The following is a 13,923-nucleotide window of genomic DNA, read 5'->3' as shown; positions in this document are numbered from 1 at the left end:
TTCTGCTCTGTTCATGTTATATTCCAGCACCCAGAATTGTGTGTGGTGAAGAGTAGATTTTCAACTTGTATTTGGGGAATGACTACATCAGTCAAGGCAAATATCAAATCCCCGATGTGGGATTCTGTGGATGAGGTGTCGTAGTTATAGCACCATTCATGGCTTACTGGTCCTGCTGAAGGTAGACACTTGTTGCAGATATTATATATGGGAAATATATGACCAATACATATATGTACACTGCATATATTTATGATTGATTTGTTAAGTTTGAAGAATCTTTTATGCTGAGTAGGGGCTGAATGAATTTTAGTGCCACTAGTAACAGCGATTTTAAGAATTCTTCTTCAGCTTCAGCGCTGACGGGATGTAGCTGATGTTAGTTCTCTCTCCTGACCTAGATCACAAACTACACAGACGAATGTGCATATTCAGGCTATAAGTCCAACGATCACTAATGCTATTGGGGGACGTTTCTTCTCACATTTAAGCATCTTCAGTCTCTAGCCAGAAAGAATAATTTCTGCACGGTCTCTTGAGGGGGGCCATGAGTCCATCTGTGTGTGCTGCACAAATAAAAACCTGTCCGTGGCAACCAAACCACACCTGACATTTGTGCAGGAGACAAGGGAGCCATCGTCCCTGGCTGGTAGTGCCAAGTGGGATGGATGGCCGAAGTCAGAGCAGGGATGCAGCTGCCAGGAAGTGTATGCAGCTCGCTAGAAGATGCTCTCCATAAAATACCAGTGGTAAGGAATAAGTTAGGAGCTCCTGGGAGGCCTCCACGTTCAATGCTAAAGCAATTTCATTCATTCCTTCACAAGAGGATTTTTTGGGGGAGGGGGGCTCCTCTTGGGTGTATTTTTTAATTTAATTTTCATTTTACATTAGAATATAGTTGATTTCCACTGTTGTGTTAGTTTCAAGTGGACAGCAAAGTGATTCAGTTATACGTATACATATACCCATTCTTTTTCAGATTCTTTTCCCATATACATTATTACAGTTCACTGAGTAGAGTTCCCTCCGCTAAACAATAGGTCCTTGTTGGTTATCTATTTTATATAGAGCAGTGTGTACATGTCAGTCCCAAACACCTAATTTGTCCCTCCCCCCATGCTTCCCCTTTGGTAACCGTAAGTTTGTTTTCAAAGTCTGTGAGTCTGTTTCTGCTTTGTACGTACGCTCGTTTGCATCATTTATTTATATTCCACATACAAGTGATATCATATGATATTTATCCTTCTCCACAAAAGGATCTTTGCTAACTGCTCAGATGCAGTGGGAGCCACGGCTCTCGTGGAGATCATATTCGAAAGGAAACGGATCATGATTAAACACATCCCCATGGAAACCAACGATGACCCGTGAACAAGAATACCACATGATGGGATAAGGCGTGGCCAGAGGAAGAGAAGGCCGATTGAGCATTACGTGGCGAAGTCCTTTCCCAGGAGGTGGTGGACATTCACGGGACTTGGGGGCTGCAAAGGAATGTTCTCATCTAGGGAGAGGCCCAAAGGCAGGGCCTAGTGTATGACGTTGTCTCTAACAGTAGAGAGAATATGTAATGGCTCAGTATGCTCTATAAGGCAGGCATTTGGACATAGAATTTGAGAGGGGGGTCTGAAATAATCTTAGACACTAGGAAGCAGATCATGTAGCAAAGTACGGTGTTTAGAATTCATTCTGTGACAGAGAGACTATGCTTGGAGTCTACGGAGCAGGGAAGCTGCCATAGTTAGTTAAACTTTTATACAGAGAATGGATAAACAACAAGGTCCTGCTGTAGCGCACAGAGAACTCTAGTCAATATCCTATGATAAACCAGAATAGAAAAAAATATAAAAAAGGAATGTCTATATAAATGTACAACTGAATCATTTTGCTATACAGAAGAAATTAACACAACATTGTAAATCAACTATACTTCAATTAAAAAAGGAAGCTACGGAGGAGCTTCAAGATGGCGGAAGAGTAAGACGCAGAGATCACCTTCCTCCCCACAGATACATCAGAAATACATCTACACGTGGAACAGCTCCTACAGAACACCTACTGAACACTGGCAGAAGACCTCAGACCTCCCAAAAGGCAAGAAACTCCCCCACGTACCTGGGTAGGGCAAAAGAAAAAAGAATAAACAGAGACAAAAGAATAGGGACGGTACCTGCACCAGTGAGAGGGAGCTGTGAAGGAGGAAAGGATTCCACACACTAGGAAGCCCCTTCGCAGGTGGAGACTGCGGGTGACAGAGGGGGAAGCTTCAGAGCCGCAGAGGAGAACACAGCAACAGGGGTGCGGAGGGCAAAGCGGAGAGATTCCCGCACAGAGGATCGGTGCCGACCAGCACTCACCAGCCAGAGAGGCTTGTCTGCTCACCCGCAGGGGCGGGCGGGGCTGGGAGTTGAGGCTCGGGCTTCAGTCGGATCCCAGGGAGAGGACTGGGGTTGGCGGCGTGAACACAGCCTGCAGGGGTTAGTGCGCCACGGCTGGCCGGGAGGGAGTCCGGGGAAAAGTCTGGACCTGCGGAAGCGGCAAGAGGCTTTTGCTTGCCTCTTTGTTTTCTGGTGCGTGAGGAGAGGGGATTAACAGCGTCGCTTAAAGGAGCTCCAGAGACGGGCGCGAGCCGCGGCTAACAGCGCGGACCCCAGAGACGGGCATGACACACTAAGGCTGCTGCTGCCGCCACCAAGAAGCCTGTGTGCGAGCACAGGTCACTATCCACACCCCACTTCTGGGGAGCCTGTGCAGCCCGCCACTGCCAGGGTCCTGGGATCCAGGGACAACTTCCCCGAGAGAACACACGGCGCGCCTCAGGCTGGTGCAAGGTCACGCCGGCCTCTGCCGCTGCAGGCCCACCCCGCACGCAGTGCCCCTCCCTCCCCCCCGGGACTGAGTGAGCCAGAGCCCCCGAATCAGCGGCTCCTTTAACCCCGTCCTGTCTGAGCGACGAACAGACGCCCTCCGGTGACCTACACGCAGAGGCGGGGCCAAATCCAAAGCTGAGCCCCGGGAGCTGTGCGAACAAAGAAGAGAAAGGGAAATCTCTCCCAGCAGCCTCAGAAACAGCGGATTAAAACTCCACAATCAACTTGATGTACCCTGCATGTGTGGAATACATGAATAGACAACCAATCATCCCAAATTGAGGAGGTGGACTTTGGGAGCAACGATATATATACTTTTTTCCCTTTTTCTCTTTTTGTGACTATGTATGTGTATGCTTCTGTGTGTGATTTTGTCTGTATAGCTTTGCTTTTACCATTTGTCCTAGGGTTATGTCTGTCCGTTTTTTTTGTGTGTGTGGTTTTTTTTTAATTTTTTTCTTAATAATTTTTATTTTAATAACTTCTTTATTTTATTTTTTTTTTCTTTCTTTCTTTTCTCCCTTTTTTTCTGAGCTGTGTGGAGGACAGGCTCTTGGTGGTCCAGCCAGGCGTCAGGGCTTTGCCACTGAGGTGGGAGAGCCAAGTTCAGGACACTGGTCCACAAGAGACCTCCCAGCTCCACATAATATCAAACGGCGAAAATCTCCCAGAGATCTCCATCTCAATGCAAAAACCCAGCTCCACTCACCAACCAGCAAGCTCCAGTGCAGGACACCCTATGCCAAACAACTAGCAAGACAGGAACAAAATCCCATCCATTAGCACAGAGGCTGCCTAAAATCCTAATAAGGCCACAGACACCCCAAAACACACCATCAGACGTGGACCTGCTCACCAGAAAGACAAGATCCAGCCTCATCCACCAGACCACAGGCACCAGTCCCCTCCACCGGGAAGCCTACACCACCCATTGAAACAACCTTAGCCACTGGGGACAGACACCAAAAACAACAGAAACCACAAACCTGCAGCCTGCAAAATGCAGACTCCAAACACAGTAAGTTAAGCAAAATGAGAAGACAGAGAAACACACAGCAGTTGAAGGAGCAAGGCAAAAACCCACAACTAACAAGTGAAGAGGAAATAGACAGTCTACCTGAAAAAGAAATCAGAATAAAGATAGTAAAGATGATCCAAAATCTTGGAAATAGAACGGAGAAAATAAAAGAAACATTTAACAAGGACCTAGAAGAACTAAACAGTGATAAACAACACAATAAATGAAATTTAAAATTATCTAGAGGGGATCAATAGCAGAATAACTGAGGCAGAAGAACAGATAAAGGACCTGGAAGATAAAATACTAGAAATAACTACTGCAGAGCAGAATAAAAAAAGAATGAAAACAATTGAGGACAGTCTCAGAGACCCCTGGGACAACATTAAATGCACCAACATTCAAATTATAGGGGTCCCAGAGAAGAAGAGAAAAAGAAAGGGACTGAGAAAATATTTGAAGAGATTACAGTTGAAAAATTCCCTAATATGGGAAAGGAAATAGTCAATCAAGTCCAGGAAGCATAGAGATACACATACAGGATAAATCCAAGGAGAAACACACCAAGACACATATTAATCAAATTATCAAAAATTAAATACAAAGAAAAAATATTAAAAGCAGTATGGGAAAAACAACAAATAACACACAAGGGAATCCCCATAAGGTTAACAGCTGATCTTTCAGCAGAAACTCTGCAAGCCAGAAGGGAATGGCAGGACATATTTAAAGTGATGAAGGAGAAGAACCTGCAACCAAGATTACTACCCAGCAAGGATCTCATTCAGATTTGATGGAGAAATTAAAACCTTTACAGACAAGCAAAAGCTAAGAGAATTCAGCACCACCAAACCAGCTTTAGGAACTTCTCTAGGCAGGAAACACAAGAGAAGGAAAAGACCTACAATAATAACCCAAAACAATTAAGAAAATGGTGATAGAAACATACATATCGATAATTACCTTAAATGTAAATGGATTAAATGCTCCAACCAAAAGACATAGACTGGCTGAATGGATACAAAAACAAGACCTGTATCTATGCTGTCTACAAGAGACCCACTTCACACCTAGGGACACATACAGACTGAAAGTGAGGGAATGAAAAAGATATTCCATGCAAATGGAAATCTAAAGAAACCTGGAGTAGCAATTCTCATATCAGACAAAATAGACTTCAAAATAAAGACTATTACAAGAGACAAAGAAGGACACTACATACTGATCAAGGGATCAATCCAATAAGAAGATATAACAATTGTAAATATTTATGCACCCAACATAGAAGCACCTCAGTACATAAGGCAAATGCTAACAGTCATAAAAGGGGAAATCGACAGTAAAACAATCATAGTAGGTGACTTTAACACCCCACTTTCACCAATGGACAGATCATCCAAAATGAAAATAAATAAGGAAACACAAGCTTTAAATGATACATTAAACAACATGGACTTAATTGATATTTATAGGACATTCCATCCAAAAACAATAGAATACACATTCTTCTCAAGTGCTCATGGAACATTCTCCAGGATAGATCATATCTTGGGTCACAAATCAAGACTTGGTAAATTTAAGAAAATTGCAATTGTATCAAGTATCTTTTCCGATCACAATGCTATGAGACTAGATATCAATTACAGGAAAAAATCTGTAAGAAATACAAACACATGGAGGCTAAACAACACACTACTTAATAACCAAGAGATCACTGAAGAATCAAAGAGGAAATCAAAAAATACCTAGAAACAAATGACAATGAAAACACAACAACCCAAAACCTATGGGATGCAGCAGAAGCAGTTCTAAGAGGTAATTTTATAGCTATACAAGCCTACCTTAAGAAACAAGAAACATCTTAAATAAACAACTAACATTACACCTAAAGCAATTAGAGAAAGAAGAACAAAAAAAACCCAAAGTTAGCAGAAGGAAAGAAATCATAAAGATCAGATCAGTAATAAATGAAAAAGAAATGAAGGAAACGAGAGCAAATATCAATAAAACTAAAAGCTGGTTCTTTAAGAAGATAAACAAAATTGGTAAACCATTAGCCAGACTCAGGAAAAAAAAGGGAGAAGACTCAAATCAATAGAATTAGAAATGAAAAAGGAGAAGTAACAACTGACACTGCAGAAATACAAAAGATCATGAGAGATTACTACAAGCAACTGTATGCCAATAAAATGGACAACCTGGAAGAAATGGAAAAATTCTTAGAAAAGTACAACCTTCCAAAACTGAACGAGGAAGAAATAGAAAATATGAACAGACCAATCACAAGCACTGAAATTGAAACTGTGATTAAAAATCTTCCAACAAACAAAAGCCCAGGACCAGATGGCTTCACTGGCAAATTCTATCAAACATTTGGAGAAGATCTAACACCTATCCTTCTCAAACTCTTCCAAAATACAGCAGAGGGAGGAACACCCCCAAACTCATTCTATGAGGCCCCCATCACTCTGATACCAAAACCAGACAAAGATGTCACAAAGAAAGAAAACTACAGGCCAATATCACTGATGAACATAGATGCAAAAATCGTCAACAAAATACTAGCAAACAGAATCCAATAGCACATTAAATGGATCATACACTATGATCAAGTGGGGTTTATCCCAGGAATGCAAGGATTCTTCAGTATACGCAAATCAATCAACGTGATACACCATATTAACAAATTGAAGGAGAAAAACCATATGATCATCTCAATAGATGCAGAAAAAGCTTTTGACAAAATTCAACATCCATTTATGATAAAAACCCTCCAGAAAGTAGGCATAGAGGGAACTTACCTCAACATAATAAAGGCCATATATGACAGACCCACAGCCAACATCATCCTCAATGGTGAAAAACTAAGACCAGTTCCACTAAGATCAGGAGCAAGACAAGATTGCCCACTCTCACCACTATTATTCAACATAGCTTTGGAAGTTTTAGCCACAGCAATCAGAGAAGAAAAAGAAATAAAAGGAATCCAAATTGGAAAAGAAGAAGTAAAGCTGTCACTGTTTGCAGATGACATGATACTATACATAGAGAATCCTAAAGATGCTACCAGAAAATTACTAGAGCTAATCAATGAATTTGGTAAAGTAGCAGGATACAAAATTAATGCACAGAAATCTCTGGCATTCCTATACACTAATGATGAGAAATCTGAAAGTGAAATTAAGAAAACACTCCCATTTACCATTGCAACAAAAAGAATAAAATATCTAGGAATAAACCTACCTAAGGAGACAAAAGACCTGTATGCAGAAAATTATAAGACACTGATGAAAGAAATTAAAGATGATACAAATAGATGGAGAGATATACCATCTTCTTGGATTGGAAGAATCAACGTTGTGAAAATGACTCAACTACCCAAAGCAATCGACAGATTCAATGCAATCCCTATCAAACTACCACTGGCATTTTTCACAGAACTAGGACAAAAAATTTCACAATTTATATGGAAACACAGATGACCCCGAATAGCCAAAGCAATCTTGAGAAAGAAAAACGGAGCTGGAGGAATCAGGCTCCCTGACGTCAGACAGTACTACAAAGCTATAGTAATCAAGACGGTATGGTACTGGCACAAAAACAGAAATATAGATCAATGGAACAGGATAGAAAGCCCAGAGATAAACCCACACACATATGGTCACCTTATCTTTGATAAAGGAGGCATGAATATACAGTGGAGAAATGACAGCCTCTTCAATAAGTGGTGCTGGGAAAACTGGACAGCTACATGTAAAAGAATGAAATTAGAACACTCCCTAACACCATACAGAAAAATAAACTCAAAATGGATTCAAGACCTAAATGTAAGGCCAGACACCATCAAACTCTTAGAGGAAAACATAGGCAGAACACTATGACATAAATCACAGCAAGATCCTTTTTGTGTTAATGTTTTAAAGTGTACCATATATGGTCTCAAATAGGTCTTCCCAAAGCTCTTCACATAAAAAACGATTTGGAAATTGCTGAATGCACGTCACAAAGATTTGGCTTTGAGATTCGAATTCTAGGTGTGAATGTATTTAGGCTGGTGGTGAAAATGGTAAACTTGAGTCCATTTATCTTCAAAAGTAGCTTGGCTTTTATTTATTTTTATTTTATTTTTGTCCTATTTGCATGTCCTTGCTTTGAGGATCATGAATCTCGAGTATCATAAAAAATGTACTAAGACTTCTTTCATTGTGCTTTCTGGTTCCCCTTCCCCTCTCCGACTATTCAGGCAGTAACAATTGCTTGACAATTGTTTTTAAGCAGAAGTGTAGGTATAGCCTAGAATATAAAAAGAGTGACAAATGAAATTGAGTGTGTAAAGTATAGGTGGGTGTTTTAGCAGAGACAGTTACATGGGAAAACTTTATGAAAAAAAAATTTTCTGAATACTAAAGTCTGCCTTTAAATATGAAGAGTTACAGGGCTGCAGGAAGCCAGGTGGAATAGATTCTAAATACACGGTGGCAGAAAGGCTACCCTTGCCTTCCCCCATCCCGGTGAAAGTGACCACAGAGATGGTAGCAGAGTCTGGGACCCTGGCATCCTGACTTTTCAGCAAGAATGCCTGGAGTCAGTGACCCTTTCTTGTCCCATGATCACTGCTTCTGTGTGCTTTTTGGGGCATCTGGTAAACCAGCTCATCCACTGTGAGTTCTTCTGCCCTGACACTTGCCCCTCAGGTCGGCCAGCTCTCTCTCTGAGCTTCTGTTCCCCACTGGCTGGTGAGTAGCGTGGGGAGGACAGCACATCTGAAGTTTTGGGTTCCTATCAAGCAAGTTAAGATGTGCATTAGTCTTTTAGGATGTGCTCAACAGCCGTCTCTAAAGGAGCTCAGTATCATCCTGAGCTCTTTCCAAATAAGTGAGGCACGTGTCCTGTGTCCCACCTGCTTTGGAGCTGTAACCAAACTAAACAACCCAAAATCTTCAATGCTCAATCTCCATGACTGGGACCCGAGGTCAGGGTCAGGGGCCACTAAAGCAGTGCTTCTCAAACAATATGTGATATCTCAGGGGTTTTTTTTGTTTTTCTAAGTCCAAGCTGTCATAGATGGATGTATTTGTAAAGTAAAAGTGAGTTATTAGTGATATACAAAGAGGGCAATTTACATCTCGGATGCCTACAGAAGAGTCTGGTCACCATAGTAACCTAGGCTGTAAGTTTGATAGGGGAGATGCTGGCAGTGTGTGCCTGTACCTCTCAGAGTCTCACAGAGATTGAGAGGCTGGCTTCCACCTTCAGCCTCTGCCTGAGGCCTTTCTCTGCTCCACCAGCTCCTTAGGTGTCAGAGAATTGCCTTTGCCTGGTAGTCTCAACCCAAAGTAGATGATGGTTGATGCACTGTAAATCTTCTCTCCCTTACAACCAGGAGAAAACATTTCAGGTGCAGTTACAAATCCCCCCCCTACATACTGTTGGCAGGAATGTAAGTTGGCGCTATTCACAATAGCCAAGACATGGAAGGAACCTCAATGTCCACCGACAGATGAATGGATAAAGAAGATGTGGTACATATATACGATGGAATATTACTCAGCCATAAAAAGAATGAAATAATGTCGTTGCAGCAATGTGGATGGACCTAGAGTTTATCATACTAAGTGCAGTAAGTCAGAAAAAGAAAGACGAACACCATATGATACCACCTATATGTGAAATCTAAAATATGACACAAATGAACTTATAAACGAGACAAAAACAAACTCACAGACATAGGGAACAGACTTGTGGTTGCCAAGGGGGAGGGGTGTAAGGGGACGGAAGGACTGGGAGTTTGGAGTTAGCAGATGCAAACTAGTGTATATAGGATGGATAAACAACAAGGTCCTATTGTAGAGCACAGGGAACTGTATTCAATATCCTGTAATAAACCATAATGAAAAATTATATATGTACATATATGTATACATATATATATATATCTGAATTACTTTGCTGTATACTAGAAACTAACATAACATTTTAAATCAACTATACTTCAATTTTAAAAAACCACTAAAAACAAAAACAAATCCCCAGGGTTCCCAAGCAGGAATAAATCCATGGCACATGTTAGTGACCTGTCTGATAACCACACTTTTTTACTGGTGATCTCTCCTTCCCTGTCTCACTTCCTCATGGCTCTCCTGCCATTTCCTGGGTTCCTTTTCCAGATAAGCTATTTGTGCTTGGATCATCCCTTCAGGGACTGATTCTCAGGAAACAAAACCTAAGATAACAACGCTAAATGTCAGCCTTCCATCCAGAAGTATAAAGGTAAGTAAGGATGAGGAGAAATCTACAGCTGACTGAGAATTCGCCCAATAGAGCATGCATTTTTAATTGAAAATACCTGTTATCTTGATTTAAAAGATTACATTTTCCACTGTTGAAAGGAAACGTGGTCTTGAGAGCCTGAGAAAAATAAAATCCAATCTTTGTACCCAGGAGTTACATAACTGGTACATACTTTTATGTACCATTCTATGACTGTACTGTTTGTTACTGATAAATTAAGCTTTATATTGAATAATTTAAATACAAATAGCCAAGAGAGACAAATTAAAAAAAACTTGAAAAGAACTGACAATTGCCTTTTGTATCAGGGACCAAGGATAATCTAATAGAACGAGGGCAGGGATTTAATGAAGATAAGAAATGGGCAAAACCTCTCTTCTGCTTAGCCTCTTTCCTCAAGTGTATGCAGAGAAAGAATCCAACAAAGAGGAAAAAGTTAACTGAAGTGGACTTCTTATGAACTCTTTAAGAAAAATAAAATCTGGTTTTACAAAGCCCCAGTATTTTAAAATCAGATTTGGCCCACAAAGAAATATATAATTTATGACTACGCATATACGGCGAAATCACCTAAAAGTACTCCAGCGTTCACAGAAAGGTGGAAAAGATGGGCTCTCCAAAATAACCACTGCAAAGCCCATTATTCTTTTTTTGTCCTCAAGGAACACTCCCATCTCTTTAAGATACAAATTATGCTACTGCCAAAGCGGGGACCGTATCAGTGGCAACAACTCTATGAGGCTTCCTAATATAAACGATAATTCTAGGCTTCATAGCTTGGCTCTCTCAAAGTAAAGTATGTTGGGCAGAGACTAAGCATACAAATTGCCAGCCAAAATACATTAAATCTGGTCGAGCTGTCCTTTTTTGGAGAATGCAAATTGGAGCTTTCTGCTCTGCAAGCCGTGAGCGCTTTGCATGGACCTGCAAAAATGCCTTCTGGAATTGTGACCAAAAAAAAAGTTTTAAGTGGCCAATTTTGAAACAGATCGGTTATTCTTTCAGAATATACACATTCTAAGTAGTTGCCCTTAGGAAGGATTTTAGTTCATGAAAAAATATTTAATTTACTACCACTACACATCATACATGGATTCCAAGCTTATGGGAAGAGGTCCTCTTGATGGTGTCCTTTTACTTAGAGCATTTGAAGGAATCACTGACTCATGATGACTGTCCCCTAGGGTGACCGAGCGAAAAGGACTTAGATTAGCAGATGGCTCTTGTACCTGAAACTGAGCGGGACACTGTGGGGCTCCTGGGCATGGAAGCCTTTCTGTGTCCCATGTTTCCTGTTTGTAGGGAATAGGCTTCAGTCTCCATGGCCTTCCCTGAGTTCCAAAGGGCAGGTTCAAACAGTTGCTAATCAGGGAAGGGAGGGGATGCAGAGACAAGGGAGGAACAGCCAAGAAACAACAGTGCAGGCTTGGGGCAGGTCCTGGTTCCTCCTCAAGGGACACACGCAGCAATATCTTTGAGCTCTTCTGCAGAACTGAAACTCCCACCAAATGGAAGATGTTAACTGTTTGACATGTGAGGCCAGATTAAAGGGATGCACACACCCTGATCCTTACCAGCAACCCCGCCCTTGAATCATTGCTAAAAAACTTCTCACCAAATCCCTCTAGATTGGGACACACAGTTTTCAGGGCATGAGCCCACTGTGTCCCCCTTTGCCTGAAAAAGCAATAAAGTTCTTCTTTTCTACTTCACCCCAAACTCTGAGATTCAATTTAGCACCACTGCCCAGAGGCCAAGTTTTGGGCATCCTACCTGAAAGCTATGCTTATGGATTTTGCTTCAGAGATGCAGGAATAGAGTAAACAACTCAACCGGAAAGAGTTCTGGACATATCGGCAAGTTTAAGTTGTGTCCTTTGGTTATCTTGTTCCTACAAATCCCTTTTAAAAGCCTCGTGGAGGCTGATCTCTTCCTTTGTGTTTCTTTTGCACTGTAGTGTCAGCATCCTGATGGGATGCTATGGCAGCAAGATGTTATTCTAAGGCAGTGGTCAACGGGCCCAAGTGTAATGGCCAGTTGATGATGCAGTCTCTCCAAAACTACATGCATGCTTGCCGGTCCTTTATCCACTCAACACTATTTATTGAGTTGCTTTTGTGTGCCAGGCAATGTGGAAATAAGAGAAAGATGAACAAGGTCCCTGCCTTTGTGGAGCTGATATAAGGAGTCTTATGATTTAATTAGTAACCCTTCTGCTGTGTTGTCAGACGCTTCAGAGACCTGAAGAAAAATTTCGGAAAACAGAAACTCAGGTGGAAAAATGTTTTGCTCATCTTTGCCTCACTTTAAAATGTTATCGTAATAGAATACATATGTAATATAATTTAGAAGAATAAATATTTCACCTGTCTTTACACACTCTATATCTTTATTAACTGTAGAAGACGGTTTTCTAAGTTGACTGTGGATCCCTTGATCTTTGATGTTTGTTAATGAGTGTAATATTTTCTCAAAAAATTACCTTAACTTTGCCCTTCTGTTACCTTCATATTTGGGAACTTCATGATAAATTTGCTTCTCTGCCAGCTAATAATGATGTTGGCTGCTAAAAATCAATAAACATGAAAAGTAATGACCTTTAACAATTTACTTTTATTAGATCTGCAGAGAGTTTTGGTATCATTTACCCTGAAACTCGGGCTCCAATTCTATTTTATTTCACTTTTTCTAATCACTCCCTTGCTTTTTATTTTTTTCTCAGGTAGAAAAGGAAGAGAAAAGTGAGGCAAAATTCAACCAATACATCATTTTGACACATCCGTTGTTTGGTCAGGGGCATGCTGTCTGCTATTTCTGATATAATAAATGTTTACGGTGCTTCTGGTTTAATGAATGCCCTGGGCTCCAGGATTTGTCTGTGTACTTCCCTGGCATAGTTCTTGAGTGAGAAAGAGATGATGTTGTCTGTTTAAACTAATAGAAAGGAAAGCTGAATGGGAAAATTAGATTCAAGAGCAGTTGCCTGAATACATCTTTCCCAGAGGATCGATACAGAACGACAGGGAGCGTGGCCAGACAGGGTGGCAGCTCCGGGGTCCATCAATTAAAGAAGAAGAAGACGGTTTGAAGGAAAACAGGTTTCATTCTGAGTTAGTTAGGGTCACTGTCTCCATAACCAACATTTTTCTCCTTTATGTTGCAAGAACTAAATAGGCATTTTCTCCAGGAATGTCTAATAACATAGCATCTCATCCTCTACTGACCCCAGGAGACGTAACTCAGAAAAATGGCAAGATTGGCAAAACAAGTTTATAACACAAAGTAGAGAATAAGGGTAAACCAACCAATGTGACATTCTTTTTGTTTTAAAGAATTAAAATAATGAACTACAAATCTAGAAAGTATCTCTGTCTAACTTCATTGTGAATAACTGTAGGTACACTTTCCTCTGAAATCCTTTCTTCAATTGTTTTTTTTTTTTAAACTAAAAGCTGGTTTCCTGAGAAGATAAACAAAATTGATAAACCTTTAGCCAGACTCATCAAGAAAAAAAAGGGTGAGGACTCAAATCAATAAAATTAGAAATGAAAAAGAAGTTACAACTGACCACAGAAATACAAAGGATCATAAGAGACTATTACAAGCAACTAATATGCCAATAAAATGGAAAACCTGGAAGAAATGGACAAATTCTTAGAAAAGTACAAACTTCCAAGACTGAACCAGGAAGAAATAGAAAATATGAACAGACCAATCACAAGTAATGAAGTTGAAACTGTGATT

General features: G+C 40.7%; 1 protein-coding gene across 1 annotated transcript in view; it reads right to left on the bottom strand.

Moving 5' to 3' along the window:
- GALNTL6 (polypeptide N-acetylgalactosaminyltransferase like 6) overlaps positions 1-13,923 on the bottom strand; it is a gene marked incomplete at its 3' end in the record, with an annotated part of 1,147,279 nt that overhangs the window by 913,241 nt on the left and 220,115 nt on the right. The window lies entirely within an intron of this gene.

The sequence above is a fragment of the Stenella coeruleoalba genome (assembly GCF_951394435.1).
Source record: "Stenella coeruleoalba genome assembly, chromosome: 7".
NCBI lineage: Eukaryota > Metazoa > Chordata > Mammalia > Artiodactyla > Delphinidae > Stenella > Stenella coeruleoalba.
The sequence above is the reverse complement of the archived record's forward strand: the minus strand, read 5'-3'. Positions and strand labels throughout refer to the sequence as shown.